This window comes from Triticum aestivum, chromosome 7B, assembly GCF_018294505.1.
Source record: "Triticum aestivum cultivar Chinese Spring chromosome 7B, IWGSC CS RefSeq v2.1, whole genome shotgun sequence".
NCBI classification, from domain to species: Eukaryota; Viridiplantae; Streptophyta; class Magnoliopsida; order Poales; family Poaceae; genus Triticum; species Triticum aestivum.
In genome coordinates this window covers 754123181-754144793 of record NC_057813.1, presented here as the reverse complement: position 1 = coordinate 754144793, position 21613 = coordinate 754123181, and the positions used below count along the sequence as shown (strand labels likewise).

The window sequence follows — 21613 nt, the reverse complement described above, 5'->3', positions numbered from 1 at the left end:
AGTCATATTGGTATAAAACGCATGAAGAAGCTCCATGTTGATGGATCTTTGGACTCACTCGTTTTTGAAAAGTTTGAGACATGCGAACCATGTCTATTGGTATGTACGCCATGAAGAAACTCCATGCAGATGGATCGTTTGGACTCACTTGATTTTGAATCACTTGAGACATGCAAATCATACCACATGGGCAAGATGACCGAAAAGCCTCGTTTTCAGTAAGATGGAACAAAAGAGCAACTTGTTGGAAGTAATACATTTTGATGTGTGCTAACCAATGAGTGCCAAGGCACGCAGTGGATATCGTTATGTTCTTACTTCACAGATGATTTGAGTAGATGATGTATATTTACTTGATGAAACACAAGTCTGAATTATTGAAAGGTTCAAGTAATTTCAGAGTGAAGTTGAAGATCGTCGTAACAAGAGAATAAGATGTCTATGATATGATCATAGAGATGAATATCTGAGTTACGTGTTTGGTACACAATTAAGACCTTGTGGAAATAGTTTCACGACTAATACCGCCTGGAACACCATAGTGTGATGGTGTGTCCGAACATCATAGCTGCACCCTATTGGATATGGTGCATACCATGATGTCTCTTAATGAATTACCACTATCGTTCATGGGTTAGGCATTAGAGACAACCGCATTCACTTCAAATAGGGCACCGCGTAATTCCGTTGAGATGACACCGTATGAACTATGGTTTAGAGAAACCTAAGCTGTCGTTTCTTGAAAGTTTGGGGCTGCGATGCTTATGTGAAAAGGTTTCAGCCAGATAAGCTCGAACCCAAAGCGGATAAATACATCTTCATAGGACACCCAAAAATAGTTGGGTATACCTCCTATTTCAGATCTGGAAGCAAAAGGTTGTTTCTAGAAACGGGTCCTTTCTCGAGGAAAAGTTTCTCTCGAAAGAATTGAGTGGGAGGATGGTGGAGACTTGATGAGGTTAATGAACCATCACTTCAACCACTGTGTAGAAGGGCACATGAAGTTGTTCATGTGGCACCTACACCAATTGAAGTGGAAGCTGATGATAGTGATCATGATGCTTCGGATCAAGTCACTACTGAACCTCGTAGGTCGACAAGGACGCGTACTATTTCAGAGTAGTACGCAATTCTTTCTTAGAGGTCATGTTGCTAGACAACAATGAACCTACGAGCTATGGAGAAGCGATGGTGGTCCCGGATTCCGACAAATGGCTCGAGGCCATAAAATCCGAGGGAGGATCCATGTATGAAAACAAAGTGTAGACTTTGGCAGAACTACTTGATGGTCGTAAGGCTATTGGGTACTGATGGATTTTAAAAGGAAGACGGACAATGATGGTAAGTATCACCATTAAGAAAGCTCAACTTGTCATTAATGATGTTTTCCGACAAGTTCAAGGAGTTGACTACGGTGAGGCTTTCTCACTCGTAGCGATGCTAAGAGTCTGTTGGAATTGGATTAGCAGTTACTGCATTATTTATGAAATCTTGCAGATAGGATGTCAAAACATTGTTTCCTCGACAATTTTCTTGAGGAAAGGTTGTATGTGACACAACCAGAAGGTTTTGACAATCCTGAAAGACGCTAACAAGTATGCAAAGCTCCAGCAATCCTTCTAAGGACTGGAGTAAGCATCTCGGAGTTGGAATGTACGCTTTGACAAGATGATCAAAGATTTTGGGTTTGTACAAAGTTTATGAGAAACTTGTATTTCCAAAGAAGTGAGTGGGAGCACTATAGAATTTCTGATGAGTATATGTTGTTGACATATTGTTGATCAGAAATGATGTAGAATTTCTGGAAAGCATATAGAGTTATTTGAAAAGTGTTTTCAATAGAAAACCTGGATTAAGCTGCTTGAACATTGAGCATCAAGATCTATGAGGATAGATCAAAAACGCTAAATGGTACTTTTAAATGAGCACATACCTTGACATGATCTTGAAGGTGTTCAAGATGGATCAGTCTAAGAAGGAGTTCTTGCCTGAGTTGTAAGGTACAAAGTTAAGACTTAAAGCTCGACCACGGCAGAAGAAAGAGAAAGGATGAATGTCGCCCCCTATGCCTTAGCCATAGGCTCTATACAGTATGTCATGCTTTGTACCGCACCTGATATGTGCCTTGCCACGTGTCTGGCAAAGGGGGTACAAGAGTGATCCAGGAATGTATCATTGGACAGCGGTCAAAATTGTCCTTGGAGTAAATAAGGACATGTTTCTCGATTATGGAGGTGATAAAGAGTTCGGCGTAAAGGGTTACGTCGATGCAAGCTTTAACACCTATCCGAATGACTCCGAGTAGCAAACCAGATACGTATAGTGGAGCAACCATTTGGAATAGCTCCAAGTGGAGCGTGGAAGCAGCATTTACAATATGACCTAGAGATTTGCGAAGTACATACGGATCTGAATGTTGCAGACCCGTTGACTAAAACCTCTCTCACAAGCAAAACATGATCAAACCCCAGAACTCATTGAGTCTTAATCACATGATGATGTGAACTAGTTTAGTGACACTAGTAAACTCTTTGGATGTTGGTCACATGGCGATGTGACCTGTGAGTGTTAATCACATGGCGATGTGAACTAGATTATTGACTCTAGTGCAAGTGGGAGACTGTTGGAAATATGCCCTAGAGGCAATAATAAATTAATTATTATTATTATTATATTTCCTTATTCATGATAATCGTTTATTATCCATGTTATAGTTGTATTGATAGGAAACTCACATACATGTGTGGGTACATAGACAACACCATGTCCCTAGAAGCCTCTAGTTGACTAGCTCGTTGATCAATAGATGGTTAGGTTTCCTGACCATGGACATTGGATGTCGTTGATAACGGGATCACATCATTAGGAGAATGATGTGATGGACAAGACCCAATCCTAAGCCTAGCACAAAGATCGTGTAGTTCGTATGCTAAAGCTTTTCTAATGTCAAGTATCATTTCCTTAGACCATGAGATTGTGCAACTCCCGGATACCGTAGGAATTCTTTGGGTGTACCAAACGTCACAACGTAACTGGGTGGCTATAAAGGTGCACTACGGGTATCTCCGAAAGTGTCTGTTGGGTTGGCATGAATCGAGACTGGGATTTGTCACTCCGTGTGACGGAGAGGTATCTCTGGGCCCACTCGGTAGGACATCATCATAATGTGCACAATGTGACCAAGGGGTTCATCACGGGATGATGTGTTACAAAACGAGTAAAGAGACTTGCCGGTAACGAGATTGAACGAGCTATCGGGATACCGACAATCGAATCTCGGGCAAGTACTATACTGCTAGACAAAGGGAATTGTATACGGGATTGATTGAATCCTTGACATCGTGGTTCATACGATGAGATCATCGTGGAACATGTGGGAGCCAACATGGATATCCAGATCCCGCTGTTGGTTATTGATCGGAGAACGTCTCGGTCATGTTTGCATGGTTCCCGAACCCGTAGGGTCTACACACTTAAGATTCGGTGACGCTAGAGTTGTTATGGGAAATAGTATGTGTTTACCAAAGGTAGTTAGGAGTCTCGGATGAGATCCCAGACGTCACGAGGAGTTCCGTAATGGTCCGGAGGTAAAGATTTATATATGGGAAGTCCTGTTTTGGTCACCGGAAAAGTTTCGGGTGCTATCAGTAATGTACCGGGACCACCGGGAGGGTCCCGGGGTCCACCAGGTGGGGCCATCGGCCCCAGAGGGCTGCATGGGCCAAGTGTGGGAGGGGACCAGCCCCAGGTGGGCTGGTGCGCCCCCCACCAGGGCCCAAGGCGCCTAGGGTTTGGGGAGGGGGCGCCTCCACCTTGCTTGGGGGGCAAGTTTCCCCCTCTCCCCCCTTGGCCGCACCCTAGATGGGTTTTTGGGGCTGCCGCCACCCCTAAGGAGGGAACCCTAGATGGGGGCGCAGCCCCTCCCCTTCCCCTATATATACTTGAGGTATTGGGGGCTGCAAAAATACGAGTTAATCCTCTCCCTGGCGCAGCCCTACCTCTCTCCCTCCTCATCTCTCGTGGTGCTTGGCGAAGCCCTGCTGGAATGCCACGCTCCTCCATCACCACCACGCCGTTGTGCTGCTGCTGGACAGAGTCTTCCCCAACCTCTCCCTCTCTCCTTGCTGGATCAAGGCGTGGGAGACGTCACCAGGCTGCACGTGTGTTGAACGCGGAGGTGCCGTCCGTTCGGCACTAGGATCTCCGGTGATTTGGATCACGACAAGTATGACTCCCTCAACCCCGTTCTCTTGAACGCTTCCGCTTAGCGATCTTCAAGGGTATGAAGATGCACTCCCTCTCTCTCTCGTTGCTAGAATCTCCTAGATTGATCTTGGTGATACCTAGGAAAATTTTGAATTATTACTACGTTCCCTAACATCAAGATCTATAGGGATAGATCGAGACGCCTCATAGGTCTTTCACAAAGCACATACCTTGATAAGATATCGAAGAAGTTCAATATGGATCAGTCCAAGAAAGGGTTCTTGCCTATATTGCAAGGTGTGAGATTGAGCTCGGCTCAATGCCCGACCACAGCAGAAGAAATAGAAGAGATGAGCGTCATCCCCTATGCCTCAGCCATAGGGTCTATTATGTATGCCATGCTGTGTACCAGACCTGATGTAAACCTTGCCATAAGTTTGGTAAGAAGGTACCAAATTAATCCCGGCAAGGAACACTGTACAGCGGTCAAGAATATTCTGAAGTACCTGAAAAGGACTAAGGACGTGTTTCTCGTTTATGGAGGTGACGAAGAGCTCGTCGTAAAGGGTTACGTCGATGCTAGCTTCGACACAGATCTGGATGACTCTAAGTCACGAACCGAATACATGTATATTTTGAATGGTGGGGCAGTAAGCTGGTGCAGTTGCAAGCAGAGCGTCGTGGCGGGATCTACATGTGAAGCGGAGTACATGGCAGCCTCGGAGGCAGCACATGAAGCAATCTGGATGAAGGAGTTCATCACCGAACTAGGAGTCATACCCAATGCGTCGGGGCCGATCACTCTCTTCTGTGACAACACTTGAGCTATTGCCCTTGCCAAGGAGCCCAGGTTTCACAAAAAGACCAGGCACATCAAGCGTCGCTTCAACTCCATTCGTGAAAATGTTCAAGATGGAGAGATAGATATTTGCAAAGTACATACGGATCTGAATGTCGCAGATCCGTTGACTAAACCTCTTCCGCGAGCAAAACATGATCAACACCAGAACTCTATGGGTGTTCGATTCATCACAATGTAACTAGATTATTGACTCTAGTGCAAGTCGGAGACTGTTGGAAATATGCCCTAGAGGCAATAATAAAATGATTATTATTATATTTCCTTGTTCATGATAATTGTCTTTTATTCATGCTATAATTGTGCTATCCGGAAATCGTAATACATGTGTGAATACATAGACCACAACATGTCCCTAGTGAGCCTCTAGTTGACTAGCTCATTGATCGACTGGTAGTCATGGTTTCCTGACTATGGACATTGGATGTCGTTGATAACGGGATAACATCATTAGGAGAATGATGTGATGGACAAGACCCAATCCTAAGCATAGCACAAGATTGTGTAGTTCGTTTGCTAGAGCTTTTCCAATGTCAAGTATCCTTTCCTTAGACCATGAGATCGTGTAACTCCCGGATACCGTAGGAGTGCTTTGGGTGTACCAAACGTCACAACGTAACTGGGTGACTATAAAGGTATTTTACGGGTATCCCCGAAAGTCTCTATTGGGTTGACACGGATCGAGACTCGGATTTGTCACTCCGTATGACGGAGAGGTATCTCTGGGCCCACTCGGTAATGCATCATCATAATGAGCTCAATGTGACCAAGTGTTTGGTCACGAGATCATGCATTACAGAACGAGTAAAGTGACTTGCCGGTAACGAGATTGAACGAGGTATTGGGGTACTGACGATCGAATCTCGGGCAAGTAATGTACCGATTGACAAAGGGAATTGTATACGGGGTTACTCGAATCCTCGACATCATGGTTCATCCGATGAGATCATCATGGAACATGTGGGAGCCAACATGGGTATCCAGATCCCGCTGTTGGTTATTGACCGGAGAGTCGTCTCGGTCATGTCTGCATGTCTCCCGAACCCGTAGGTGTTGGGGAACGTAGCAGAAATTCAAAATTTTCCTACGAGTCACCAAGATCTATCTATGGAGAAATTAGCAACAAGAGAGAGGGGAGTGCATCTACATACCCTTGTAGATCGCTAAGCGGAAGCGTTCAAGTGAACGGGGTTGAAGGAGTCGTACTCGTCGTGATCCAAATCACCGGAGATCCTAGTGCCGAACGGACGGCACCTCCGCGTTCAACACACATGCAGCCCGGTGACGTCTCCCATGCCTTGATCCAGCAAGGAGAGAGGGAGAGGTTGGGGAAGACTCCGTCCAGCAGCAGCACGACGGCGTGGTGGTGGTGGAGGAGTGTGGCAATCCTGCAGGGCTTCGCCAAGCATCGCGGGAGAGGAGGAGGACTTGGGAGAGGGGGAGGGCTGCGCCAGAACTTTTTGATAAAGCTCCCATGCGCCTCCCCACTATATATAGGGGTGAAGGGGGCTGGATTCTTGCCCTCCAAGTCCATTGGGGCATTGGCAAAGGTGGGAGGAAAGAAATCCCATCATTTTCTTCCCCACCGATTGTTATCCCCCCTTTTTAGGGATCTTGATCTTATCCCTTCGGGATATGATCTTATTCCTTCTAAGGGGGGATCTTGGTGCGCCTTGACCAGGGGTGTGGGGCCTTGCCCCCACTACCCACGTTCATGTGGGTCCCACCATGCAGGTGGGCCCCACTTCGGAACCTTCTAGAACCTTCCCGATACAATACCGAAAAATCCCGAACATTTTCCGGTGGCCAAAATAGGACTTCCCATATATAAATCTTTACCTCCGGACCATTCCGGAACTCCTCGTGACGTCCGAGATCTCATCCGGGACTCCGAACAACATTCGGTAACCACATACAAACTTCCTTCATAACCCTAGCATCATCGAACCTTAAGTGTGTAGACCCTACAGGTTCGAGAACCATGCAGACATGACCGAGACGCTCTCTGGTCAATAACCAACAGCGGGATCTGGATACCCATCACATGTTCCACGATGATCTCATCGGATGAACCACGATGTCAAGGACTCAATCGATCCCGTATACAATTCCCTTTGTCTAACGGTATTGTACTTGCCCGAGATTCGATCGTCGGTATACTGATACCTTGTTCAATCTCGTTACCGGCAAGTCTCTTTACTCGTTCCGTAACACATCATCCCGTGATCAACCCCTTGGTCACATTGTGCACATTATGATGATGTCCTACCGAGTGGGCCCAGAGATACCTCTCCGTTTACACGGAGTGACAAATCCCAGTCTCGATTCGTGCCAACCCAACAGACACTTTCAGAGATACCTGTAGTGCACCTTTATAGCCACCCAGTTACGTTGTGATGTTTGGTACACCCAAAGCATTCCTACGGTATCCGGGAGTTGCACAATCTCATGGTCTAAGGAAATGATACTTGACATTAGAAAAGCTTTAGCATACGAACTACACGATCTCTGTGCTAGGCTTAGGATTGGGTCTTGTCCATCACATCATTCTCCTAATGATGTGATCCCGTTATCAACGACATCCAATGTCCATGGTCAGGAAACCGTAACCATCTATTGATCAACGAGCTAGTCAACCAGAGGCTTCTAGGGACATGGTGTTGTCTATGTACCCACACATGTATCTGAGTTTCCTGTCAATACAATTATAGCATGGATAATAAACGATTATCATGAACAAGGAAATATAATAATAACTAATTTATTATTCCTCTAGGGCATATTTCCAACAGTCTCCCACTTGCACTAGAGTCAATAATCTAGTTCACATCGCCATGTGATTAACACTCACAGGTCACATCGCCATGTGACCAACATCCAAAGAGTTTACTAGTGTCACTAAACTAGTTCACATCACCATGTGATTAAGACTCAATGAGTTCTGGGGTTTGATCATGTTTTGCTTGTGAGAGAGGTTTTAGTCAATGGGTCTGCAACATTCAGATTGTATGTACTTCACAAATCTCTAGGTCATATTGTAAATGCTGCTTCCACGCTCCACTTGGAGCTATTCCAAATGGTTGCTCCACTATACGTATCCGGTTTGCTACTCAAAGTCATTCGAATAGGTGTTAAAGCTTGCATCGACGTAACCCTTTACGTCGAACTCTTTATCACCTCCATAATCGAGAAACATATCCTTATTCCTCTAAGGATAATTTTGACCGCTATCTGGTGATCCACTCCTTGATCACCTTTGTACCCTCTTGGCAGATATGTAGCAAGGCACACATCAGGTGCGGTACACAGCATAGCATACTGTAGAGCCTACGTCTAAAGCATAGGGGACGACCTTCGTCCTTTCTCTCTATTCTGCCGTGGTCGAGCTTTAAGTCTTAACTTCATACCTCACATCTCAGGCAAGAACTCCTTCTTTGACTGATCCATCTTGAACACCTTCAAGATCACGTCAAGGTATGTGCTCATTTGAAAGTACAATTTAGCATTTTTTTGATCTATCCTCATAGATCTTGATGCTCAATGTTCAAGTAGCTTAATCCAGGTTTTCTATTGAAAAACACCTTTCAAATAACCCTATATGCTTTCCGGAAATTCTACATCATTTCTGATCAACAATATGTCAACAACATATACTCATCAGAAATTCTATAGTGCTCCCACTCACTTCTTTCGAAATACAAGTTTCTCATGAACTTTGTATAAACCCAAAATCTTTGATCATCTCATCAAAGCGCACATTCCAACTCCGAGATGCTTACTCTAGTCCTTAGAAGGATCGCTGGAGCCAGCATACCTTTTAGCATCCTTAGGATCGACAAAAGTTTTCTGATTGTATCACATACAACCTTTCCTTACGAAAACTGGTAAGGAAACTCGTCTTGACATCCATCTGCCAGATTTCATAAATGCAGCTAATGCTAACATGATTCCGACGGACTTAAGCATCGCTACGGATGAGAAAATATCATCGTAGTCAACTCCTTGAACTTGTGAAAAACTCTTCGCCACAAGTCGAGCTTCATAGATGGTGACATTACCGTCCATGTCCGTCTTCTTCTTAAAGATCCATTTATCTCAATGGCTTGCCGATCATCGGGCAAGTCCACCAAAGTCCATGCTTTGTTCTGATACATGGATCCTATCTCGGATTTCATGGCTTCTAACCATTTGTCGGAATTTGGGCCCACCATCGCTTCTCCATAGCTCGTAGGTTCATTGTTGTCTAGGAACATGACCTTCAAGACAGGATTACTGTACCACTCTAAAGTAGTACGCATCCTTGTCACCCTACGAGGTACGGTAGTGACTTGATCCAAAAACTTCATGATCACTATCATAAGCTTCTACTTCACTTGGTGTAGGCGCCACAGGAACAACTTCCTGTGCCCTGCTACATACTTGTTGAAGTGACGGTTCAATAAACTCATCAAGTCTCCACCATCCTCCCACTCAATTTTCGAGACAAACCTTTCCTCGAGAAAGGACCCGATTCAAGAAACAATCCCTATTGCTTTCGGATCTGAATTAGGAGGTATACCCAATTGTTTTGGGTGTCCTATGAAGATGCATTTTATCCGCTTTGGGTTCGAGCTTATCAACCTGAAACTTTTTCACATAAGCGTCGCAGCCCCAAACTTTTAAGAAACGACAACTTAGGTTGCTCCAAACCATAGTTCAAACGGTGTTGTCTCAATGGAATTACGTGGTGCCCTATTTTTAAGTGAATGCGGTTGTCTCTAATGCCTAACCCATGAACGATAGTGGTAATTCGATAAGAGACATCATGGTACGCACCATATCCAATAGGGTGCAACTATGAAGTTCGGACACACCATCACACTATGGTGTTCCAGGCGGTATTAATTGTGAAACAATTTCCACAATGTCTTAATTGCGTGCCAAAGCTCGTAACTCAGATACTCATCTCTATGATCATATCATAGACATTTTATCCTCTTGTCACGATGATCTTCAACTTCACTCTGAAATTACTTGAACCATTCAATAATTCAGACTTGTGTTTCATCAAGTAAATATACTTAGTATCTACTCAAATCATCTGTGAAGTAAGAACATAACGATATCCACTGCGTGCCTTAGCACTTATTGGACTGCACACATCAAAATGTATTACTTCCAACAAGTTGCTATCTTGTTCCATCTTACTGAAAGCGAGGCTTTTCAGTCATCCTGCCCATGTGGTATGATTTGTATATCTCAAGTGATTCAAAATCAAGTGAGTCCAAACGATCCATCTGCATGGAGTTTCTTCATGCGTATACACCAATAGACATGGTTCGCATGTCTCAAACTTTTCAAAACCGAGTGAGTCCAAAGATCCATCAACATGGAGCTTCTTCATGCGTTTTACACCAATATGACTTACATGGCAGTGCCACAAGTAAGTGGTACTATCATTACTATCTTATATCTTTTGGCATGAAAATGTGTATCACTACGATCGAGATTCAATAAACCATTCCTACTAGGTGCAATAGCATTGAAGGTATTATTCAAATAAACAGAGTAACCATTATTCTCCTTAAATGAATAACCGTATTGCGATAGACATAATCCAATCATGTCTATGCTCAACGCAAATACCAAATGACAATTATTCAGGTTTAATACTAATCTTGATGGTAGAGGGAGCGTGCGATGTTTGATCACATCAAAATTGGAAACACTTCCAACACATATCGTCAGCTCTCCTTTAGCTAGTCTCCATTTATTCCGTAGCTCTTTTATTTCGAGTTACTAACACTTAGCAACCGAACCGGTATCTTAATACCCTGGTGCTACTAGGAGTACTAGTAAAGTACACCTTAACATAATGTATATCCAATATACTTCTATCGACCTTGCCAGCCTTCTCATCTACCAAGTATCTAGGGTAATGCTGCTCCAGTGGCTGTTCCCCTTATTACAGAAGCACTTAGTCTAGGGTTTGGGTTCAACCTTGGGTTTCTTCACTAGAGCAGCAGCTGATTTGTCGTTTCATGAAGTATCCCTTCTTGCCGTTGCCCTTCTTGAAACTAGTGGTTTCACCAACCATCAACAATTGATGCTCCTTCTTGATTTCTACTTTCGCGGTGTCAAACATCGCGAATATCTCAAGGATCATCATATGTATCCCTGATATGTTATAGTTCATCATGAAGCTCTAGCAGCTTGGTGGCAATGACTTGGGAGAAACATCACTATCTCATCTGGAAGATCAACTCCCACTCGATTCAAGTGATTGTTGCACTCATACAATCTGAGCACAAGCTCATCGATTGAGCTTTCTCCCTTAGTTTGCAGGCTAAGAAAATCGTCGGAGGTCTCATACCTCTTGACGTGGGCACGAGCCTGAAATCCCAATTTCAGCCCTCGAAACATCTCATATGTTCCGCGACATTTAGAAAACGTCTTTGGTGCCTCTACTCTAAACCATTTAACTGAACTATCACGTAGTTATCAAAACGTGTATGTCCGATGTTCGCAACATCCACAGACGACGTTTGGGGTTCTGCACACTGAGCGGTGCATTAAGAACATAAGCCTTCTACTGATCGCATAATCGCTACTATCAACTTTCAACTATATTTTCTCTAGGAACATATCTAAACAGTGGAAGTAAAGCGCGAGCTTACGACATAATTTGCAAAGATCTTTTGACTATGTTCAGGATAATTAAGTTCATCTTATGAACTCCCACTCAGATAGACATCCCTCTAGTCATCTAAGTGATTACATGATCCGAGTCAACTAGGCCGTGTCCGATCATCACGTGAGACGGACTAGCCATCATCGGTGAACATCTTCATGTTGATCGTATCTACTATACGACTCATGCTCAACCTTTCGGTCTCTTGTGTTCCGAGGCCATGTCTGTACATGCTAGGCTCGTCAAGTTAACCTAAGTGTTTCTCGTGTGTAAATCTGGCTTACACCCGTTGTATGTGAACGTAAGAATCTATCACACCCGATCATCACGTGGTGCTTCGAAATGACGAACTTTCACAATGGTGCACAGTTAGGGGGAACACTTTCTTGAAATTTTAATGAGGGATCATCTTATTTACTACCGTCATCCTAAGAAAATAAGATGCATAAACATGATAAACATCACATGCAATCAAATAGTGACATGATATGGCCAATATCATTTTGCTCCTTTTGATCTCCATCTTCGGGGCTCCATGATCACCTTCGTCACCGGCATGACACCATGATCTCCATCATCATGATCTCCATCATCGTGTCTCCATGAAGTTGTCTCGCCAACTTATTACTTGTACTACTATGGCTACCGGTTAGCAATAAAGTAAAGTAATTACATGGCGTTGTTCAATGACACGCAGGTCAAACAATAAATAAAGACAACTCCTATGGCTCCTGCCGGTTGTCATACTCATCGACATGCAAGTCGTGATTCCTATTACAAGAACATGATCAATCTCATACATCACATATCATTCATCACATTCTTCATGGCAATATCACATCACATAGCATACCCTGCAAAAACAAGTTAGACGTCCTCTAATTGTTGTTTGCATGTTTTACGTGGCTGCTATGGGTTTCTAGCAAGAACGTTTCTTACCTACGCAAAACCACAACATGATATGCCAATTGCTATTTACCCTTCATAAGGACCCTTTTCATCGAATCCGTTCCGACTAAAGTGGGAGAGACTGGCACCCTCTAGCCACCTTATGCACCAAGTGCATGTCAGTCGGTGGAACCTGTTTCACGTAAGTGTACGTGTAAGGTCGGTCCGGGCCGCTTCATCCCACAATACCGTCGAAACAAGATTGGACTAGTAACGGTAAGCATATTGAACAAAATCAACGCCCACAACAACTTGTGTTCTACTCGTACATAGAAACTACGCACAGACCTAGCTCATGATGCCACTGTTGGGGAACGTAGCAGAAATTCAAAATTTTCCTACGATTCACCAAGATCTATCTATGGAGAAACTAGCAACGAGAGAGAGAGGGGAGTGCATCTACATACCCTTGTAGATCGCTAAGCGGAAGCGTTCAAGTGAACGGGGTTGAAGGAGTCGTGCTCGTCGTGATCCAAATCACCGGAGATCCTAGTGCCGAACGGACGTCACCTCCGCGTTCAACACACATGCAGCCCGGTGACGTCTCCCGTGCCTTGATCCAGCAAGGAGAGAGGGAGAGGTTGGGGAAGACTCCGTCCAGCAGCAGCACGACGGCGTGGTGGTGGTGGAGGAGCGTGGCAATCCTGCAGGGCTTCGTCAAGCACCGCGAGAGAGGAGGAGGACTTGGGAGAGGGGGAGGGCTGCACCAGAACTTTTTGATAAAGCTCCCATGCGCCTCCCTACTATATATAGGGGTGGAGGGGGCTGGATTCTTGCCCTCCAAGTCCATTGGGGCGTTGGCAAAGGTGGGAGGAAAGAAATCCCATCATTTCCTTCCCCACCGATTGTTATCCCCCCTTTTTAGGGATCTTGATCTTATCCCTTCGGGATATGATCTTATTCCTTCTAAGGGGGGATCTTGGTGCGCCTTGACCAGGGGTGTGGGGCCTTGCCCCCACTACCCACGTTCATGTGGGTCCCACCATGCAGGTGGGCCCCACTCCAGAACCTTCTAGAACCTTCCCGATACAATACCGAAAAATCCCGAACATTTTCCAGTGGCCAAAATAGGACTTCCCATATATAAATCTTTACCTCCGGACCATTCCGGAACTCCTTGTGACGTCCGGGATCTCATCCGGGACTCCGAACAACATTCGGTAACCACATACAAACTTCCTTTATAACCCTAGCGTCATCGAACCTTAAGTGTGTAGACCCTACGGGTTCGGGAACCATGCAGACATGACCGAGACGTTCTTCGGTCAATAACCAACAGCGGGATCTGGATACCCATGTTGGCTCCCACATGTTCCACGATGATCTCATCGGATGAACCACGATGTCAAGGACTCAATCGATCCCGTATACAATTCCCTTTGTCTAACGGTATTGTACCTTCCCGAGATTCGATCGTCGGTATACCGATACCTTGTTCAATCTCGTTACCGGCAAGTCTCTTTACTCATTCTGTAACACATCATCCCGTGATCAACCCCTTGGTCACATTGTGCACATTATGATGATGTCCTACCGAGTGGGCCCAGAGATACCTCTCCGTTTACACGGAGTGACAAATCCCAGTCTCGATTCGTGCCAACCCAACAGACACTTTCGGAGATACCTGTAGTGCACCTTTATAGCCACCCAGTTACGTTGTGACGTTTGGTACACCCAAAGCATTCCTACGGTATCCGGGAGTTGCACAATCTCATGGTCTTAAGGAAAAGATACTTGACATTAGAAAAGCTTTAGCATACGAACTACATGATCTCTGTGCTAGGCTTAGGATTGGGTCTTGTCCATCACATCATTCTCCTAATGATGTGATCCCGTTATCAACGACATCCAATGTTCATGGTCAGGAAACCGTAACCATCTATTGATCAACGAGCTAGTCAACCAGAGGCTTACTAGGGACATGGTGTTGTCTATGTACCCACACATGCATCTGAGTTTCCTGTCAATACAATTATAGCATGGATAATAAACGATTATCATGAACAAGGAAATATAATAATAACTAATTTAGTATTGCCTCTAGGGCATATTTCCAACAGTAGGGTCTACACACTTAAGGTTCGGTGACGCTAGGGTTGCAGAGATATTAGTGTGCGGTAACCCGAAAGTTGTTCGGAGTCCCGGATGAGATCCCACACGTCACGAGGAGTTCCAGAATGGTCCGGAGGTAAAGAATTGTATATAGGAAGTCCAGTTTCGGCCGTCGGGAAAGTTACGGGGGTCACTGGTATTGTATCGAGACCACCGGAAGGGTCCCGGGGGTCCACCGGGTGGGGCCACCTATCCCGGAGGGCCCCATGGGCCGAAGTGGGGAGGGAACCAGCCCCTGGTGGGCTGGTGCGCCCCCCTTGGGCCTCCCCCTGCGCCTAGGGTTGGAAACCCTAGGGGTGGGGGCGCCCCACTTGGCTTGGGGGGCAAGCCACCCCCCTTGCCCCCCTCTTGAGATCCAATCTCTAGGGGGCCGGCGCCCCCCTCCCCCAGGGCCTCTATATAAAGGAGGGGGAGGGAGGGTTGTGCACCTATGCTCCTGGCGCCTCCCTCTCCCTCTGCAACACCTCTCCCTCTCGTAGAGCTTGGCGAAGCCCTGCCGAGATCGCCGCTACTTCGACCACCACGCCGTCGTGTTGCTGGATCTCCATCAACCTCTCCTTCCCCCTTGCTGGATCAAGAAGGAGGAGACGTCTTCCCAACCGTACGTGTGTTGAACGCGGAGGTGCTGTCCGTTCAGCACTAGGATCATCGGTGATTTGGATCACGACGAGTACGACTCCTCAACCCCGTTCTCTTGAACGCTTCCCCTCGCGATCTACAAGGGTATGTAGATGCACTCCTCTCTCTCGTTGCTAGATGAACTTCATAGATTGATCTTGGTGAAGCGTAGAATTTTTTTATTTTCTGCAACATTCCCCAACAACTTGATCATCTTTGGTCACTGAAGCGATATGCCGAACTCGTTCACGTAATAAAGCTATGCTTTGACCCTAAAAAAATCATAGTAATATGAGAGTTAGTGTGATAGGATTTGAGCCTGTTCATTTTTTCAATATTTTCTCCGAGCTTTTTTGTTCCTTCCAGTGATGTGCTTTTTGTGCGAGTATTTTTTTTACTAGTTTGATACAAAATTAGTGTATTTGTTCGGCCTAATTGATAAGAGCAAGGCTTGTGTTCGGCCCAGTCATTTGCATGGCTTGATGGGTTTAATGGGATGGCATGTGTAGCATGTAAAGCGTTCGAGCGCGAACGGATGCATCACGTGGAAACCATTAGCGTTTGTATGATATATCTCGCTCTGGTGGTATAGGGGGACAGTCATGCTACCCCTCCCAATTTAGTAGGTTTAAATGGACGCCAAATTTACAAATAGACACAATTAAGGTCGGGTCGAAGATCTGCTAGATATTCGATCGCGTTCACAGGTCCTAAATAAGGCAATCTTCTTGGTACCTATCACCGTAATCTCTTACCATATCATGAAATTATTCGCTAGGCCATCCACCCACTATAAATCCACCCCTCCTCCCTCGCCAAAACCAGCAACTTTCCTTCCCTTCGCTGGTTTTATCCCTTTGCCAGCAATGGCTCGTAAGAAGGTGGCTCGCAAGGCGACCCTCCAATACATCCCACATGACTCGACCCGACGCAATAGATTCAAGAAGCGCCTCAAGGGCCTGATGAAGAAGGCGGACGAACTAGCCGTCCTGTGCGATGCCAAGACCTGTGTACTGGTGTACGAGGAGGGCAAGGCGGCGCCGGAGGTGTTCCCTTCCCAGGCAGAGGCGGTGGGTATCATGAATCAATTCAAAAGCATGCCGGAGCTTGTGCAGTGCAAGGAGGTGATGAACCAGAAGGGCTTCATCAGCAAGCGCATTGACAAGCTCCGGGCGCAGGTCGACAAGACCCACCGCGAGTGCGAGGACGGCAAGATCAGGTCCCTCCTTCACAAAACCATGCATGGTGACCTATCGGGCCTCGTTGGCCTCAACATCGAGGAGCTCACCAAAGTTGGCTACAAGGTGGACGTGCTTCTCAAGAGCATTAGCGAACGCATGTCAAAGATCCATTCTCAGACGCCGCCACTAGCTCCATGTGTCGCTACAGGCAGCATAGACATTGGTTCTCCCGCGTTGTATCCGGCACCACCTCAGCAGGAGAGCCGACTTGACATGGTGAGCTCCGGAGGGGACCTCGACACCCTGGTCTATGGTGGCTACGCCGGCGCCAACTTCTCTAGCAGTGATATGATGATGCGGATGCAGTCCTTTGATATGGGGTTCGGTTCGAGTCCTTTCCCTCCCATGTAAGTCAGGAGGCCAGCTACATGCGCCGATCTCATGTCGTATTTATTTGATTTGGGTGGTTTGGATGAGACATTCAGTAAATTTCTTGAAATTGTTATATCCATCTATGTGCGTCGTTGTATTCATGCATCGTGTTCTTTGAGCCAATTCACAATTTATTCCGATGTAATTGTTGAAATTGTTATTCAATTGATCTCTTTCCTAGGTTGTTTGTTTGATCTGTGTTGTTTAGTTGGTCGTAAATCTTGAGTTTTACCTTTTTTTGTGTCAGCACCGTGTTTTCTCAGGCATAGTTGCACCAGCTACGTCTTAGACAATTGCTTGATTGCTGAACCTTGGTTTTGTATTGGGAGATCTAATGCTGGGGCCTTTAATTTCATGCTATTTTTGGTGTACGTTTTTTTGGATAGAAACAAGTTGAAGATTCGTTCTCCTACGGCCAGCTAAATGTGATGGACGGTTAATATTTTCCTGGATATATATTTGTAAATTAATTGCCTTTTGTGATTTAGTTACATGGTGACAACTCGCCGCACACAAATATCAAAAATAGCGCTGCTCTACATTGTGCTCTCCTTAGTTGTAGTCATGTTCTTTATTTTTCAGACCGTCCTCCTTTGTGCTCTTCTTAATTGGAGTCATGTTCTCTGTTCTTTAGACCGTCCTTCCTTCTTCAGACCCACAAGCCACAAGGGGACAACATTTGCTCGTCAAGAGGACATCGTGGCCGATCCAGTGACATAGACACAGGGTCTCCCACGCTCTTTGTGGCACCATCTCAGCAGCACGAGGTCGGCCTGACATAGTGAGCTCCAGAGGGGACCTCGACGGCGTCGATCTCGTCTTATTTTTATTTAGCTTTGGTGGTTAAGACGAGGCATTCAGTTAATTTCTTGAAATTGTTCTTTTTATGCATGTACCAGGATTCAAACACACAACCTACCAGTGAGGACTAGAGCAGGCTAGCCAGTTTGCCACCAATGTGCTTTGTATAGTATGTCAAGGCGCAACTTTGCTATAGCACTCACATACCTACCGTCGGCAGCTATTGCGGTAGCCATTTGCCATGTAGATTTCAATGCCAAAATGGATCAGATCATACCGCCATAGTTGATGGCGGTAGCAAAAGGATCAGATCCGGTTAAAATTTTAAACGAGGGGCAGATCCTGCTGAACTTTTGAAAAAGGGTCAAAACAGTGATTTTGTCCCTCTCAAGAAAGAGTCAGACTGGGAGCCGATTATCTTGATAGCATGTACACTACTTTTTTGAGAACCAATAGGTACACTGACTTGGATAGCTTTTTGGGGCCTTTGGCCTTTAAAAAAAATAATAGTATAAAGTAAAGAATATTAATATTTGTTTTCTAAGTGTCGCCTACCTTGGTTCGTGGGAGAATGCATTGTATTCCCTCCATCTGAAAATACTTGTCATCAAAATGGATGAAAAGAAATGTATCTAGAACTAAAATACGTTTAGATACATCTTCTTTTATCCATTTTAATGTCAAGTATTTCCGGACGAAGGGAGTAGCTAACAAACTGAGCTCCAACGAAGAAGATGATGCCGCCAGCATTCAGAGAGCGCATATGGTTGTCATTACATGTAATTCGAATATATGCAAAAGAGGGGTGGTAAAAAATCTGGGGCATTCCGAGAATTGAACTCGGGACCTCTCGCACCCTAAGCGAGAATCATACCACAAGACCAAATGCCCTCCATTTGATTTCTTTTTGAATAGACAAATCAGATAGTATGTAACTTTATATACCTGTTCGTACTGATATATTCAGGAACTATATATGCTTTGGCACTAGACATCAATAACATCTCTAGCTGGCCATTCTGGATTCTGGGTTATTAGCCGGATTGATTGATTACTTCTACATGGTTGATCGTCGTTGATGTGCTTATGAAGATTGTGTGGTCGTTTTTTATCAGACGGATGTTTAACTCTGTCGGAAATGAAAGTGTGAATCGATGAGGCAGTGATGAAGTATGTATACACGATGGGAAAAAGACCCTTGAAAAGAGGAATTTTGTGTGGGAGCTAGCTCGATCCCAGCCACATATGATATGTGTATGTGGGTACGTGTGGTATATACATGTTACTCTCATGCAAGCTTCTTTCACTACTGCAAACAAACAACACCAATCCACATGTAAAAAAACACATCGGCAAATAGCAAAGTCATATATAACCAAAGCTATGCATATGCAAGGAAAAAAGAAGAAGAAAACAACAAAGCGATCAAATCCGCGTCCACAAAACTACAACAATATCATATTTGCACCAATCATCCCATACGCCACAAGGACGACGGGATTCCTCAACAACAACGCCTTCAGGAAGGAAGCGAAGCTGAAGCTCCGCCGATGCCGATCAAAACACCAAAGGCCGGATTCTAAGTTTTCACCCTGAAGAGCCAGTCCAAGCATGTACGTGCAATGCCTTCAATCAGGTAACGACGCAAAAACATTGCCTGGTATAATCAGCTTGGGCCGGAGCTAGGCTTTCACCGGAAGCTCGAGACCAGGTACTTGAGTAGCACCACCATCGAAGTCACTCAAGTCACCCAACAGCCACATGGATGTGTGCCCACCGCCGATGCACCACCATACCCTCTACGTTAAACCGTCATCCATAGATTGCATCTCACTACGAAAGACGGACACTAGATCTGGAGAGAGGAACCCTCATGAAGACCTTTTGATGGCCATTATAGTCTACAACGAGGTCTTCACCGCAAGAGGGAGTGGTCATCATAAGGATCAACACCGACGGCAAAGCACACCACCGTTGACTGCCACCTCACCGAAGGAGCCTGCCCAGGACCGTCATCCCATGGGCCAGCATGGCCGAATCTGGAGAAGGAAAGGCAAATCACCATCGCCTATCCGCGCCCATGTGGAGCACAGCCGCCGCTAGATCATGAGTGCACCAGCCGCCAAATCAGGCAGCGCCTCCCGACCTAAGCACTACGCCCACCCTGAGAATGCCCACCATGGCACCATCGCCCCGCCGCCTCACAACCACGCCTCTGTCGGAAGCTCATGGTCACGCCGTCTGGCAAAGGACGAAGGCCTTGCCATTTCCGTACTTGGGAGACTTGAGGGCTTGCCCTTCGGCTCTCTCTTGCGGCGACGAGGAGGAGAGGGGAGGAAGGGAAGGGTCGCCACATCGGTCGAGCTGGTCGCTGCCTGAGTCGCATGTGGCGAGCGACGCTTGGGGCTCCTGTTTTTCGGATAGTAACTAGTCATCGCACGTTAGGCTAAGACAAGTGCTCTTAATCTCGTCTTGTTCTAGATTGATTCTATGTTCGTGGAAGATTGCAACTGGTACACCAGGCTCAAATGAAGAAGATGATCATGTCATCTAATTTGCTAGCTGCATGAAATAAATTATGATATGTGTAATTTCAGCAAGTTGGATTCCCGGTGAGATTTTTTTTCATCCCACTATGGAGAAACCGGCTCATATTTTAATGAAAATGATTGGGAAGACATTCTCACATTTGAAGGGAGAGACCTCTCGTATCACAATCCCATGTTGCTTACTTCTGGTGGTAATGTCACCAGGGCTCCTAACCCTAGAGAATTCAGGTTTTATCTAACTTGGATCAAGGATGAGAATTTTATTCCTCTTTTTAATAAAATTTAGAGAAAGAAAGTTGTGGATAAAGATCCTATTTATGTCATCAACATAAAAATTAAGATGTTTAAAAATTGTTTTAAATGTTGGGAATCTAATAAATATGGTCATATCAAGAAGAAGAAAAAGAGCTCCCTAGAGATGTCCTGGAGGAAATTGGTCTGATTAATATATTTGTTGATGAGGAAAACTATTGGCTCCAAAAATCTCACAGAGGTGGCTATTTAAAGGAGACCAGAACATTGATTATTTTCATAAGATAGCAAATGGTAGAAAAAAATGTTTTCATTCTTTAACCGTTGGAGAGGTGTGTATAGAGGGAACTGATAATCTACTAAAGCATGCCACACAAATTTACAAGGAATTGTTTGGTCATGCACCTGGCAATATGTTCCATTTATCACCTGAGACTTGGAATGATAGTCAAAAAGTTTCACAGGGTGATAATGAGAACTTGATTAGACCTTTAAGTGTCAAGGAGGTCAAAGAGGGCATGTTTACTATGGAAGCAAACAGGACCTTATAAACTGAGATATTCCGGTTGAATTTTTTTCGTTATTGTTGGGATATTATCAGTGTTGACATCATGTACTCTATTTCATGATTATTCCATTCCAAACGCATGCGAACAGTTGCATGCAAAGCAAATAATTAGGGGCAAAATAGAAAAGAATGACCAAAACATGCTGCCGAGCAGAGTAATACGAGAAAAATAGGAAAACCTTAGACGCAAAGTAAAGAGGACCCGGGGGAGTACCGTTGAACCTTATTTCCATAGTGATATCTCCTTTTCTGTTTTAACATTGCAGCTGGTTGTTTAACCTAAATGATTACTAACGCACACAAAGGCAGAAGCAACAACACAGATTCGTCGAACGAAGCCGGTGGAGGATGGAAGAAATATAGCAAACAACAGCAGGGAACCCCGTGGGAGAAGATGCACTGGCAGTACGACCCACG

At 45.1% G+C, this 21613-nt stretch overlaps 1 non-coding gene and 1 pseudogene across 1 annotated transcript; one reads left to right on the top strand and one right to left on the bottom strand.

The window, feature by feature from the left end:
- The first annotated feature begins 16279 nt into the window (after positions 1–16279).
- On the top strand, positions 16280–17746 carry LOC123158769 (agamous-like MADS-box protein AGL80; annotated as a pseudogene).
- A 900-nt stretch (positions 17747–18646) lies between these two features.
- On the bottom strand, positions 18647–18718 carry TRNAP-AGG (transfer RNA proline (anticodon AGG)). Its single transcript has one exon. It is a non-coding gene; the product is annotated as a tRNA-Pro (tRNA).
- Positions 18719–21613: the final 2895 nt, after the last annotated feature.